Source organism: Acinonyx jubatus, chromosome A1 (genome assembly GCF_027475565.1).
Source record: "Acinonyx jubatus isolate Ajub_Pintada_27869175 chromosome A1, VMU_Ajub_asm_v1.0, whole genome shotgun sequence".
Lineage (NCBI taxonomy): Eukaryota > Metazoa > Chordata > Mammalia > Carnivora > Felidae > Acinonyx > Acinonyx jubatus.
Window position 1 is genome coordinate 130,591,890 of NC_069380.1, and position 14,937 is coordinate 130,606,826.

The window sequence follows — 14,937 nt, forward strand, 5'->3', positions numbered from 1 at the left end:
AGTTAGCAGATGGTCAGTTAAGGTTTCTTAAAAGATCTTGAATACCCCCCAGGAAGACCTGGCCCCTAGCCAGTATGTTTGAGACCCTCCGCCCATGGGCAAGGGTGAGGTGGATAAGCACTATCTGATGCCCACATCATTCTCTGCTAAATCTCTGCATGGCTGGTGGGTGGAGAGGAGACATGGTGAATGAGGCTCAGCTTCTCTTAGAAAACATTATTTCCTCCCAGGAAAGGTATAATGTCTTGGGCCTCATCTGTGGATAAGAAGAAAGGGATTTGGGCTGGCTGCTTTTGTGGCCGTGGTGTTGGGCCAAGAAGCTGTAAACATGCCATCTTCTGGAATGTGTCTGCCTGCTTTGCTTGGCAGATTTCTCAAGGATTGGGTCAGCTCCAGCCAATGTCCGAGTCTCTGCATCCTTACTTGGGGTCCATAAGAATCTATCCTAGTATCCACAGCCCACTCCTCTGTGCCTTCTTTTCTCACCCCCAGGCCTTAGAGTCATTTTATTCTATTTTTAAAATTTGGACACATATCATATTGAGCACTTCTTAGATGCCTGGCACTTTATGCACTTTGTGTCATTCAACTTTGCCATACTAGCACAAACCAAACTTTTCATTTATTTGCAGAATACATATTTTAAAATGAATAATTTTATCTGTAAATTTTTTTAAATGATAGAAAGTGTAACCTCTGTCCTGGATAAGAAACAGGATATTTCCAGTATTCTAGAGGTTTCTGTGGACCTCTCTCCAATGATACCACCCTCTCTTCCCTGCAAGAGAAACAGCATCTGAATTCTGTATTAATCATAGCCCTCTTTTCTATAGTTTACCAACTACGTATGCATCTCTTAGACTATAATACTTTGTTTTACCAATTTTGTTCTTTATGTAAATGGAATCATACTCCTTGTAGTAGTCTTAGTAGCTTATTTCTTTCAATCATCATTATGTTTTTAAAGATTCACCCATGTTGCTACATGTAAAAGTAGCTTGATCATTTTCTCTGCTGTGTAATCTTCCTTTGTATAACCTGCCCCCCCCACACACACACAATCCCTTCTACTCTTTATGGATATTTGGAGTGTTATGAATTGGAGCTATTATGAAGAATGCTGCTCGTACATTCTTCTACATGTCTTTCAGCTCACATAGTAAGAATTTCCCTAGGCTACATACTCAGAAATATAATGGATGAGTTTAGGATAAACACATTTTAACCTTATTAGGTAATGTCAAAGTGTTTCTGAGATGCTTATACCAAGCTACATTCCTGCTAAAAGTGGATGAGAGGTCTCATTACAGATTGGCCAACATCTGGATTTATCAGATGTTGTGTGTGTGTGTGTGTGTGTGTGTGTGTGTGTGTGTGTTTAAAGTGGGCTTCACACCCAGTGAGGAACCTAGCCCAAAGCAGAACTTGCACCTACAACCCTGAGATCAATACCTGAGGGGAGATCAAGGGTCAGATACCTAACCAGCTGAGCCACTCAGGTGCCCTGGAAATTATAATTTTAACATGTATTTCCTAGATTAATAAAAAGGATGAGCACTAGTAAGGTTGAACCCCTCTCTCATAAAGTACCTATTTTTGTCCATTTTCCTACTGGATTGTATTGTCTTTTTCTTATTGATTTATATGAATTTTGAAAATATTCTGGGTACTAGTCATTTTGATTATTGATTTTACGTGTTGAAATATCTTCATTTGTATGACTTTTTTTTTACTCTCTATACAATGTCTTTTTACAACAGACCTTTGACAGATTTGGATTTTTTAATATTTATTTTATGGTCTATGTTTTTGTATTTTGCTTAAAGAAATCCTTCTTTAGACTATCATAAAGATATTCTTCTAATTTGTCTTCTAAAAGTTTACACCTTTGACTTTCATATGTATGTCTTTATTGTACTTGAACTTGCTATTTGTATATGGTGTAAATTGGGATTTAATTTCAGGTTTTTCCATATGAATAACCAATTGTCCCCACACCATTTGTTTCTTTCCATGCTATCTACAATGGCTACTTTGTCCTAATTCAAGTTTTTATATGTCCATATTTTTTAGAGCCCTCTATTCTGTTCTACTGATCTGTTTGTCTGTCCCTGCGCCGATATCACATTGACTTAATTCTTGTAGCTCAGTTAGGTCTTGATATCTGGTAGGACAAATTCCCCCAGCCTCTCTTCATCTTCCCAAGAGTACTGGCTATTCTAGGCCTTTTACTTCTTCATAAAATTTCTAGTATTGATTTGTCAAGCCCCAGGAAAACCTCTGGAGAATACTGACTTGAATTCTATTGAATCTCTATATTTAACAATACTTAAGCTATTGAAGCTTCCTGTTGAAAAATCTGTTATCTGGCTCCATTTATTAGATCTTCTTCGAATTTCAATACAGTTCTATAATTTTCTTCACAAAGCAGTTTCACATTGTCTTCTTAGATTTGTTCCTACTTATATTTTGGTGTTTCCATAAATGATTATTTTCTTTAAAATACTTTTTTTTTATTGAGCACTGATGATGAATGTGATTGTTCATTTATTGCTCTTGAATCCAGTCTTGCTGCAAACTCACTTATGCATCCTCAATCTGTAGATCTTTTTAAGTGTTCAAAGCTTTTCTTTCCATTTAAATTTTCAAGCACTAGCTATGCAAACGATGCTATTTTTTTCCCTCTTCTTATCTTTTCTAATTTTTCCAGGCAATGCATTGACTAGGGTTTCCAGTAAAATACTGGATGTCTAATGGACCTCTTTTTCTTTTTTTGGATCTTAAGTAGAACATTTTCAATGCTTAGGGCGCCTGGCTGGCTAAGTAGGACCACTTGATCTTGGGGTTGTGAGTTTGAGCTCCATGTTGGGGAGTATATTGTATTTAAAACAAAACAAAACAAAATAAAATAAAATAAAATAATGAACATTTTCAATTTTTCCTTTTAAATTTAATATTTTCTGTAGAAATTTTTTTGGATACTGTTTTCCAGGTTAAATACATCTCCTTTTTACCTCTAGTTGTTTGTTTTTGTTTGTTTGTTTGTTTGTTTGTTTGTTTTAAATCATGAATAGCTGTTAAATTTTATCAAATACTTTTTTGAGTCATTTGAGCCTAGTGGCTCTTTGTTTTGGTTTATTGTTTTGTGTATGTGTGTGGAAAGCTTGCAAATTACTAATTATTATTATTATTTTTTTTTAAAATAAGGTAGGGCTATTTAAAAAACCCCACTCATGTAGGACTATTCAGATTTTCTACTTTTGGGGTAAGTTTTTCTGAGTTATATTTTTCTAGAATTCAAACCATTCCATCTAAGTTTTCAAATTCACTGGTATAAAGTTGTTTATAATGTCTTGTTTTTACCTATTAAATATTTTCATAATTGCAATTTTGCTTCTGCTATCTTTTTTTTTATTCTTGTTTTCATTCATAGTGTACTGTTTTCCTAGGATATTTTTGAGTTTTATTTTTATTACAAGTTGTTCATTTTCCTTGTAACTTTATCTGGAAAAAAATGTTAAAGGCTTGAGTTGAAGGTGAGTACCTTTCAAGAAGATTCAAGTTACTTCTGTCAGTCTCCTGGGGCACTATTCTGGTACTACTTTAAGTTGCTTCTTCACACAACGTTTTTTTGACTACTCAGGTGGCATGAATTCAGACTGGAAACTCCTTATGAAGGCTCAGTTATGGTTATATAACCTTAGGGGAGGAGCTGTTCTGTCCCTCCACCCAGTGGCTAGGTCAATATAAGCAAGTCTCCTTGATCTCACCTTCCGTATAGCAGAGTTTTTTTCTGGCTCATGCCTTTGGGATCCCGGTTTATGTCTTATTCAGTTTCCACTTTGGGCAAGCTCAAGGCTTTATCTCCAATTTCTCAAGTCCTGCATATTCATCAAAATAGAAGTTCAAGTTTCCTGGCTGAGGCAAAAACCTTAGAATGGAAATCACCTTGTTCTTCAGTTACCTCTGACTTCCCGCTCTTAACCTCATTTTTGGGATTCACACATTCTTTTTTTTTAAAGTTTATTTTGCTATTTTGAGACAGAAGAGTGCACATGAACAGGAGAGGGGCACAGAAAGAGGGAGAGAGCGAGAATCCCAAGCAGGGCTCCTGCGTTGTCAGCAAAGAGCCTGACACGGGGCTCGATCTCCTAAATCATGGCATCATGACCTGAGCTGAGATCAAGAGTTGGAAACAACCTACTGAGCCACCCAGGCACCCTGAGATTCTCAGATTCTTTACTTTTAGGACACTTGAACAATGTGGTTTAAGAAACAAAAACAAAAAACTTTCTTTTTGTGTTATTTCATTTTAGTTGTTTCAGTTGAAAGGGTTAGTCAGGGCATCTAATTTGTTATACTTCCCCAAATTGAAGCCCAGGTGGTCTTTTCCAAATGAGTAAAATGAGGCTTTGTACAGCTACATCCAAGTCCAAAAGCCAGCAAATGAGTCGTGATGACACCTGGAAGGAACTGCAGGTAGCCCGAACTTTCCACAGCCCTCTGATTAGTGGATACATGCAGGGCAAATGATTTAAAGCCAGACTCTCAAGCAAAAAGTCCCAAGAAGGCTTCTGTATCCCCTTGGGAAATGGAAGTTGATGTTGTGTCAAGGGAAGAGTGGCTGTTTCCCTTTGTGGTCCCCTCTTCCATGTCATCTGCTCTTTAATACCATCTTCACTCACAAATCTGGCAATTTTGCATGTAATATCATTGGGAAGATGTAGGGATAGGGACCTTTGTACAATCAGTCAGGTCAGAAATTTGATACACTTTATTCCTATATTTAACAAACATCTGTTGAATACTTTACTATTCCTGGGGGATTCACTGAAAACAAGACCCAACATCTGCATTCAGAGAGCCTACAGCTAATGCAGAAGACAGAGGAAGGGAGCAGACTCTTCAAGGGAAGGATGGCTGTTGCACAGAGGTAAGCACTGGATGCCGTGGAGGACCAAGGGAGTCAGAGGCCAGGGAGAGCTTGCTGAAAGAAGTGACATCCGAGTTGAGATCTGAGGGCGAAGAGAGTATGACTAGGCAGAGAGAGGAGGAGACCATAGTGCTCCATAGACAGGAAGTCCTGGACCCAGGAGTTGAGCTGAGGTGTGGCATGAGATAAGGCTGGAAGGTGGGCAGGGGTATATGGGAGAAGTGCCTTTTCAGTTGCCTTAAGACATGTGGGGTCTGTCTAGAGGGAAATAAGAAGCTGGAAGGTGAGTCAAGGAGAGTTCACTCAGAAAAATGACTCTAACTGCATTATAAGGATAGATTGCAGGGGGAAATGAGATTATGGTGGCCTGTGGAGACTGAGACATATTTAGGAGATAAGGCTTTGGAGTCCTAATCCTGGTTCTATCACTTTTTAGCTGTGTGATTTTAGGCAAACTACTTATATGGTCTTTTGCCTTAATTTTCTCATCCATAAAGCAATAGGATGACAGGATCCACTTTATAGTGTTGTTGTCTGAGGCTTAAGTGAGTTTGCACACGTATAGTACTTTTGACAATATCTAACATATATTAAGGGCTCAATCTTATTGTTATCTGAATGGACAGGACTTACTGGGTGACTGAATAAAGGAGATGGGGAGAGAAGGATCAGAGATGGTCAATGGAGGCACTGAGATGAAAAGGAACCCACGTGGAAGTGCAGATCAACTCACTTGGAGGAGCCAGTGGGACATCCGTGTAGAGAAGTCTAGTTCACAGCTGGAAATCGCTTAGGTAAGCAGGGAAGATATCCCTGGCAGCAGCGGGGGGTGGGGGTGGGGACAGGAAACACTGAGCTGAGTTATGAAGGACAAGTAGGAGTGACTGAGGTGATAGGGAGCAGGGAGAGGAATCAGGCAGGGCTATGCCAGGGAGAGAGAGAAACATGTAAAAGCAGACCGGCAAGAGAAGGATATAACTGGAGCAAAGGCTAAGGAAAGCAACAGTGGAAGATAGAACAGGGAAAGGCAGGGGTTGGATCTTTTAAATGGTGCTGCAGAGTTCATGTTTTACTGTCTCCTCAATACCCACAATGAGAAGGTGACTTTTTTTTCCCTCCTTTACCTTTCCTGGAAAACACTGACTTCTTAAAATGTCCCCAACACCCAAAATGCTCTTGCCCTATTGCTTGAACTTAATGAAAATAGTTAATAGCATATCTGTTTTGTCAATATGGTAGTTTGTTATATATAATGCCTTTTGTGGGCCTAGACTCCTCCATAATTCTGCATCAAAGGGGTTCTTTCCAGAAAGTGGGGTTGAGGCCTGGCTACCCTTCTGTGTGTGGGATGCCTAGGGCAGATGACAGACTTTGATGGTGAGGAAGAAGCTACTCTGCCCCTCTTCACATGTCAACCCTGTGGCAAAGAGCCAGCTCAAACCCTGGACCTCGCTTACTGTCAAACTCTCAACATGATTTGTTCTTTCCACCTTTGAGGCTTGGTAAGCCACCCAAATTTAAGCCAGAAATGAAGCTTAAGGCCAACACTGACAGAACATCCTCATGAGTTTCCAACATCAGGAGCCCAGGTGTGCTGGTCATGACTCTTCAGGCCCTTCCCCCTCACTCTTCACAGACCTCAGTTACTGTAAACTGCCTGCAGCCTCACCATCAGGCAGCCTCCCCCGAATTTGGCCTGATGAGTCATGGGCTGCTGATTCCACATCCCTAGTGAAACTTCCTGAAATCCTGCACATTGGTATATGTCTATAAAATTGGGTCAGTGCCAGTCACTGCAGAGTCGCTAATATTCTCCCAGGGGATTACTTACTCCTGCCTCCATGGGTTCACTCAATATTAGGAAGGCATTAATTTTAGTGAAGAGCTCTGGGATTCTGCAGGAAGCCAGGCCTGGGTTCAAATCCCGACTTAGTTTCTCACTAGTTGTATAACCTCAGACAAGCTAAGTCTCTATTTCCTCACCGGTAAAATCCTGTCATACGGGGATGATAATGACTTACTTTGAAGGGTTGCTAGAAGGATTAGAAGCAATTATATAAAGAGCCTAGCAGGTAGTAAGTATTCAGAAATTGACAGCTACCATTAATAATAGGATTTTGTAGGATCTAAACTTTAGGGTATTGGATTTCATGATTTCAGAGTTTCTAAGAGGAGATCTAGCCATTGGTACTGACATTCAGTTTCCTGCCAGGCCAGGCAATGAGGTACATTGGTAATAGTGAGGGTGCGGAGGTGATCCTACCCTAGACTCCAGGGACTCTCCTGATTTCTAGCCTATCCCCCATAGGACAGCAGGCAGATGAAAGAGCACGTTTCTCAATGGTTCACCCTTTCTTTGGGCAGAGGCATAGACTCCTCAGCTTCAGGGAACCTTTCTGTCCTCTGTATGAACCACTTCTATAATTTCCCCAAGGCTAATACTTAATATGTCATTTTCTAATTAGCACTTCTCAGTCACCGTCTCCAACTGGTCCACAAACACCCTTGGGAACTTTGATGTGATGGACTCTCTAATACTCCCTGCCCCGCCCCATCTCACCGTGACCCTCTGCCCCAGCAGAGTTGGCAGAGAAAGGGGTGCAGGAAGAGTCTCTCGCCCCATTTCTAACGATCATTTTGATCGTTCACTGTAGGTTGGTATCTCAATCCAGCTTTGTTCTGGAAACATTCCAGACAAGGAAGGTCAGATACAATGCACCCACAACTTACCTTTAAGGCTTACAAGCTTAAAATCCCCTCTACAGTTCTGCCTGCACTGTAGGAGTGTCGGGAGAAAACAGGACACTTGCAAGGCTCCACAAGGATAATCCTCTGGGATTTGAGCAATCTTCCCAGCCAGACGTTACAATGTGCTAACACCCTTGTGAGTCATGAACTAACTCATGGTCAATTCTGTTTGGAGAACAGGATGAATAATTGAGAGTAACTGGGTGTTTGCCTGAATCTGGGCCTAACCCAGTATTTATTCTGTTTTCTTGTCTCTTTTTGCCTAAAACAAACATGTCTAGTTTCCCATCTTCCTCCACATTCCCTGCCTAATCCTTCACTGGCTCTTAGAGAAAAGTACAAAGTCTTTCACACAGTCTAAAGACCCCTTTGGGAGGTCCTGCCAACATCTTCAGCATCTCTATGCCAAGCTAGAAAGACTGGAAATGAAGGCAGCCATATCCTTGGGGGGTACATGCCTAAAAGCCATAATCTAACTTTTTAAAACTTTCTCTTTTGGAATAATTTTAGACTATAGACAAGTTGCAAAAAATAAAACAGGAAGTTCACCCATTTCTCTAAATGAGGTTCCCTTAATATTTACATTTTATATGACCATAGTGCAATGATCCAAACCAGGAAAATACCATTGGTACAATACTGTTAACTGAACTACAGTCTTTATTTGAATTTCAACAGTTTTCCCACTAATATACTTTTCCCGTTCCAGGATCCAATCTGGAGTCTCACACTGTATTTACTTGTTATGCCTTTTTAGTTTCTTCAATCTGTGAGTTTCTTATTCATTGTCTTTCATGACCTTGACCTTTTGAAGAGTGCTGGTCATTAATTTTGTAGAATGTCTCTCAGTTTGGATATCTGCTATTTTCTCATGGTTATAGTGAGATTATCCATTTTTGGGCAAAAATACCACAAAAGTGATGTTATACTCTTCTCAGTGCATCATATCAAGGGGTACATGATGTTGGTATGTCTTATTCCTGGTGATATAAACCTTGATCACTGACTAGAATTTTCTTCTCTATGCTTTGTTTCTAAACATTTTCATTTCTTCTCTAATTATCCTTTCTCCTGTAGTGAACTCATCCTTTCTCATGAGTTTCAGTGTCATTTATCTACACCTCAAATATAACCAAATTTATATTTTTATGCTGTATCTCTCCTTTGAACTTCCGGCCATATGTCCATCAGCCTACTTAATCTTTCCACTTGGATACCTAATAAGGATCTCAAACATAATATTCAAAGCCAAACTCCCAAGTTTCCAACCATCTTCTACATCTTTGTGAAAGACAATCCATCTTTCCAGTAGCTCAAGCCAAAAATATTGGTGTCATCATTCACTCTTCTCTTTCTTTCTCACTACATCAGTGCATCAGAAAATGCCACTGGTTCTATATTAAAAATCTATCCAGGCTGTAACCACTTCTTACCACCTTCTCAGCTACCACCCTCATGTGAGTAAGTCACCACCACTGCCATCTTCCACTTGGATTATTGCAATTGTTACCCAACTGATGTCCTTGATGTTGGCCTTATTTCCCTAAAGTCTTTTCTCCACAGAGCAGCCACAGTAATCTTTCAAAACTCTAAGTCAGACCATGTAATTCCTCTGATGAAAACCCTCCAATAGGGGCACCTGGGTAGCTCATTCAGTTAAGTGTCCGACTCTTGATTTAGGCTCAGGTCATGATCTCATGGTCATGAGATGGAGCCCCAGGTCAGGCTCTGTGCTTGGTGTGGAGCCTGCCTGAGATTCTCTCTCTCTTTCTCTCTCTCTCTCTCTCTCTCTGCCCCTCCCCAGCTTGCACACATTCTCTCTAAAACAAAGCAAAGCAAAACAAAACAAAACACAAAAAGCAACCCTCCAATAACTTCCCATCTCACTCAGTTAAAAGCTAAAATCCTTTCCCAGTGGACTACGTGGCTCTACATGGTCCAGTCTGCCAACTTCTCCAATCACATCTGTGTGTTTTCATTTCCTACTGCCCTCCTCCTTGCAATTCCTTGAAACTCAACAAGTTTGCTCCTAATTCTGACTAGAATTTTCTTCTTTATTCTTAGTTTCAAAACATTTTCATTTCTTCTCTAATTATCCTTTCTCCTCTAGTGAACTCATCCTTTCTCATGAGTTTGAGTATCATTTCTCTACAAAAATTCCAGGTCTTTGCTCATGATTCCAGTCCTCTTTTTCAGGAACCCCCCACTCAGTAAATGGCATCTCAACCAATCCAGCTGCACATACTGGAGCCTCACAATCATCCTCAATGATGTCTTCTCCCTCATGTCCAATCTATTATAAAACGCCGTGTCTTTTTTTCACCACATAAACAACATTCAGACCTGTCTAATTCTCATCTCCACTGCTAATACCTGGGTTCACTATTATCTCTCCTTCCTCATTTCTTTGCCACTGCCAATCAATTCCCCCCACTGCGGCCCAACTGGCCTTTTCTCAATGCAAATCTGATCCAGTCACAGACTGTTTACATGCTTTTCAATGACTTCCCACAACTAGTAGACATAGACCATAATCCTTAACATGACTTACATAGCCCTCCTGGCGTGGCCCTCATCCTTCACATTCCAGCCATAGCCGCCTTCTCTCCATTCCTCAGATGGCACTATGCTTACCCTTGCCATGGCCTGCTCCTCTTTTAAGGAAACACTCCACCCAGCCCCTCCTGTCCTACTCTCCACCTTACTCTTTTGCCCCACTAAAATCTATACCTATACATGCTCACACTGCAATTTAATTATCATTTCCTCAGAGGAGCCTCCCCTGCTCCTCCATCCAGAGAAAGTGTCTTCGTTTTATACTACCAAAGAATCTTGCTTCATCCCTGCAGAATGCTCACATTATCTTATAATTGTCTGTTCAATACTGGGATTATTTGTCAAATATCTGTCTGCCCCATTAGACTGTAAATCTTATAGCAGAGAGCTAAGTGGTTGACAAATGGTCCACATTCAATCAATATTTGTGGAATGAATAAATGAATAAATCAATGGATTGATAAAAATAAAATCATGCTTTTGAAAGACAGATCTGACAAATCAGTTGATAAAAGGAGGAGAAAGTGAAGGGCAGGAGTTCTGTATAATTAGTAGGCCATTTGAGTAACATAGGCCAGGAAAGGGGAAATAAATTTTTTTTTAATGTTTATTTATTTTTAAGAAAGACACAGAGCAGGGGAGGGGCAGAGAGAGAGGGAGAGAGAATCTCCAGCAGGCTCTAAGCTGTCAGTGCAGAGTCCAATGCAGGGCTCGATCCCATGAACAGTGAGATCATGACCTGAGCCGAAATTGGATGCTAAACCAACTGAGCCACCCAGGAAATAAAATTCTAAACAAGGATAATGGAAAGGGAATGGAAAGTGGCTATTAGGGGTTGTATTTGTTCTACTGACAAAGTCACCCACAAACAGCCAGGGACACTGTGGTCTGTGCCCACTGCTCATCCCACATGTGGGCAGAGGATCAACAAAGGCCTGGCATGTTCAGCAGTCTCAACACTGGGGGGAAGTTCTGCGGTGAAGACAAAAGGCACTTTCTAGGACATTTTGTCTCTTAAAAAGACAAATCCATTTGAATGACAAAGAAATTCCAGTAACATATTGCCATCCTTTGGACCCTGGGCGTTCATAAATAGGCTGGTTCCTGTGTTTTTAACAGCATCTGATATATTTGATTACATTTTCAATTCAAAGAGTTCCATTGCTACAAGAAGCAACTTCATTACCAGGAGGGCCCAGAGCCCAGACTATACTAGCTCCCTGTATTATAATTTAGCCTCAGTCATACCTCAGACAATATTTATACAAGGTCACTTCTTCAAACCATGTCTAGCCTTCCCAAATGACAATATTATTTATGCCAAATGCTTCTCCTAAGGGATGGAAAACTGCCAACTCTGGTTTAATAGGCTATACGGACAGGCTAGAAAAACATCATTTGCAGCACACACAGTTTATGCATTTAGTGTATAACTAGGGGTACAGATTGATCATTGGAAACATGGCCGAAAGCTGGCCCCAGGAAAAAAAAAAGCCACAAAGGCACTAAGGTTTGGATCTTTCCTCTCTGATATTAGTTTTGGAAGCCCTAGGTTTAGTCAGAATTATGAATGCACAAGAGAGAGCTGCCTCAGACTTCAGTGGCTACCTGAATATCCAAAATAGGGGGAAAACCTGCAAAAGGAAATTTAACTTGGGCGTGTGTGCCCAGCAGCCATCCTCATGTGGTTACAAATTAATGTGACCATCCAGTGGAACAGGCAGCCCAGGGGCCTTTGGTAACAAAGAACAGTTTAACCCATTGATGTTAATTTACCAAATTATTCACATCCCGCAATCTGGAATAGAAATCAGTGGCCAAAAAATGCCTCCTCTACACCTCAGTCAAAACACCTATAAAAATCTAGATACCAGGAGGCAAAGTCTGGAACATAAACTACTTCATCCTGTTGCTGATGAGTTATTACAGTACAGAACGCTCGGGCTGCCAGGGGCGTCGGGGCTACACTTGCTTCCAAGCTCTGCTCTTGGTGGCGCCTTTAATAAGACATTTGGTCAAAATGTATTGGTGACAACTCCTTTCTCTTAAAATCTAGTTAAGGATACAAGTCATACCGCCCACTTAATCCCTTACGGACCACTGGACCTTTAAAATCTCCATGGTAGAAAATTAACAAACTCCGGGAGGCCAAGCTTTCACCTACAGTATAAAATATCCCTGCATGACTTGGTGATGATACATTCACTAATAAACAACTTATACATTATTGTCTTTTATTTATTTAAAAAAATGTTTAATGTTTATTTATTTTTAGAGTGAGAGAGACAGAGCACAAGCATGGGAGAGGCAGAGAGAGACACACACAGAATCTGAAGTAGGCTCCAGGCTCCGAGCTGTCAGCACAGAGCCCGATGCTGGGCTCGAACTCACAAACCTCGAGGTCACGACCTGAGCCAAAGTCGGACGCTCCACCAACTGAGCCACACAGGCACCCCCATTATTGTCTTTTAAATAGATACTACCATTCCTACATGAAAATATTGTATCTAAGTTTTAGGAAACAAATGTCAGCTTATAAAGGGGTTTCAAAATTCAAAATTGTTCCTCTGTACTGATAAATCTGGAATGGTTTTTGTTGTTTAAAATGCATTATTTTTTTTCAAGTTTATTTATTTTGAGACCGAGAGAGAACATGCGTGCATGAAAAGGGGAGGGGCAAGGAAAAAAGGGAGAGAGAGAGAATCCCAAGCAGGCTCTGCGCTGTCAGTGCAGAGCCCAAGGCAGAGCTCAGTCTCATGAATCGTGGGATCATGACCTGAGACGGAATCAAGAATTGGTCACTTAACCCACTGAGCCACCCAGGCACCCTTAAAATGCATTATTGAAAGGCTGTAAGTGTTGCATTTTTGTTTTCAAGAGCTCTCTCCGGAGGAATTACCTCCCATTGGACCAATGTTTAGTAGTACTTGAGGTATCATTATTTATTAGTAATTCTAGCATTAATCCTTTTTGATAAGCACTTGGCCAAACAATTCCATGGCCAGGAATTATTTCAGGACCATAATTAGAAATATGTGCAAAGATATTGACCACAGAATTACTTACTATTGGTAGTAAATGTACAACAATAAAGAAGCTGGTTAAAACAAATTAGCTATATGATGAAATACTACATAACCATGAAAAAATCATGTTATAGAAAAATATCTAACCCATAGGAGAAAGTTTACAGTACACTAAATGCAAAAAGAGATGACAAAACAATATACACCACATATATGTTCAGATGGAATGATATCAAAATATTAACCCATGCAGGGCTCCCTCAAGTGGTGTGGGCAGACTTTAAGAAGGGGGCTAAGGAACTACACTGATGTGACTTGATTTATATGCGCAAGCCAGTAAGACTTAGGGACATTTGGACAAGAGTTTTTACTTACGCTTTTATTATAGAAGTAATTCGCATCCCACCTGTCATCATCCAAGTGAGGAAGGAATAGCATGGCCATTTTTCACTGTTCCTAGCCCAGTGGTGGTTTGGACAGGGCCTGCATGAGCCTCCATCTGGCCTTCTGTCTGAAGCATTCTCCTTAAGTTAAGAGCAAGAAACCTGACTTAGTCTCACACAGTGAGATCCCTCTCTCCTCAACAGTAAAGCATTGCCATATGGTTCCTAACATTACAGCACTCATGGGTAACCCCTGAAACTATCTTCATGTCCACATGATACTACGGCATAGAGATTTATTAGGATATTGTAAATAAAACTTGGATAAATAGAAGCATGAAATGGGAGACCCCACAGGCTAAAAAAAAAAAAAAAAAAAAAGTTAAGAAAACAAACCTGCTTCGTCAGCTTCTCTGGCAAACAGATATGGGCCATGATTTATTAAAACAGGAGCTTTTTTGAGGCATGATTATAGACAAGAGAAAGTTGAATAAAGCTTTGGCTTTAAAGTGCTTCTGCCTGTATGTGCTGGGCTTTTGTATCTGAATGTTCTGTGGGCTCCCCATGTTCAATGCATCGGAAGCAGATATCATTCTCTTCTTTTTTTTTTTCTTTCTTTTCTTTAAAAAAAATTTTTTTTAAGTTTATTTGAGAGAAGGAGAGAGCGAGAGAGAGAAAGAGTGGAGGAGGGGCAGAGAGCGAGAGAGAGAGAATCCAAGCAGGCTCCACACTGTCAGCATGAACCATGGGATCATGACCTGAGTTGAAACCAAGAGTTGGATAGTTAGTTGACTGAGCCACCCAGATGCCCCTCTCTTCTTCTTTTTTTTTTGTTTTTTGTTAGTGTCACTATTTGGATGGTACCGGAATAGAGGTGACAGGCAAAGCAAAAGAGATGACTGAGTACTCTGGTCAGAAGCATAGTGAGATTGGGGAAGAGAACCAAGGATAGACCTTTGGGACAGGCCCACATCTGAGGTAGAGGGAGAAAAAAGTAAATTCAAAGGGACCATCCAAGAAGTCAGAGTAGGAATGAGTTTGCTCTGTATCAAGGTATATAAACATCATTTGCTTTAAGGTGGAAATTTTAGTCAAAAATATAGTCTGAAGACAACATAGTTTTATTTTGTTTGATGCTAATGGATCTCTGCCTGAAACTAAAATAATTCAGATGCATCAGATAAAGCAAAACTGTGCTTAAATACTTCCAAGAGTTCAACTATTTCACTTGCCAAATAAATAAATAAATAAATAAATAAATAACTTTTTAAGAGGTAAGTGAATAATTACA

At 40.3% G+C, this 14,937-nt stretch overlaps 1 long non-coding RNA gene across 1 annotated transcript in view; it reads right to left on the reverse strand.

The window, feature by feature from the left end:
• Positions 1 to 3,979: 3,979 nt before the first annotated feature.
• The window catches only part of LOC128315794 (uncharacterized), a 35,096-nt gene continuing 24,138 nt past the window's right edge, over positions 3,980 to 14,937 (reverse strand). The window contains exon 3 of the long non-coding RNA XR_008298868.1: positions 3,980 to 13,787. This is a non-coding gene — a long non-coding RNA (uncharacterized LOC128315794). The remainder of the gene's footprint in view (positions 13,788 to 14,937) is intronic.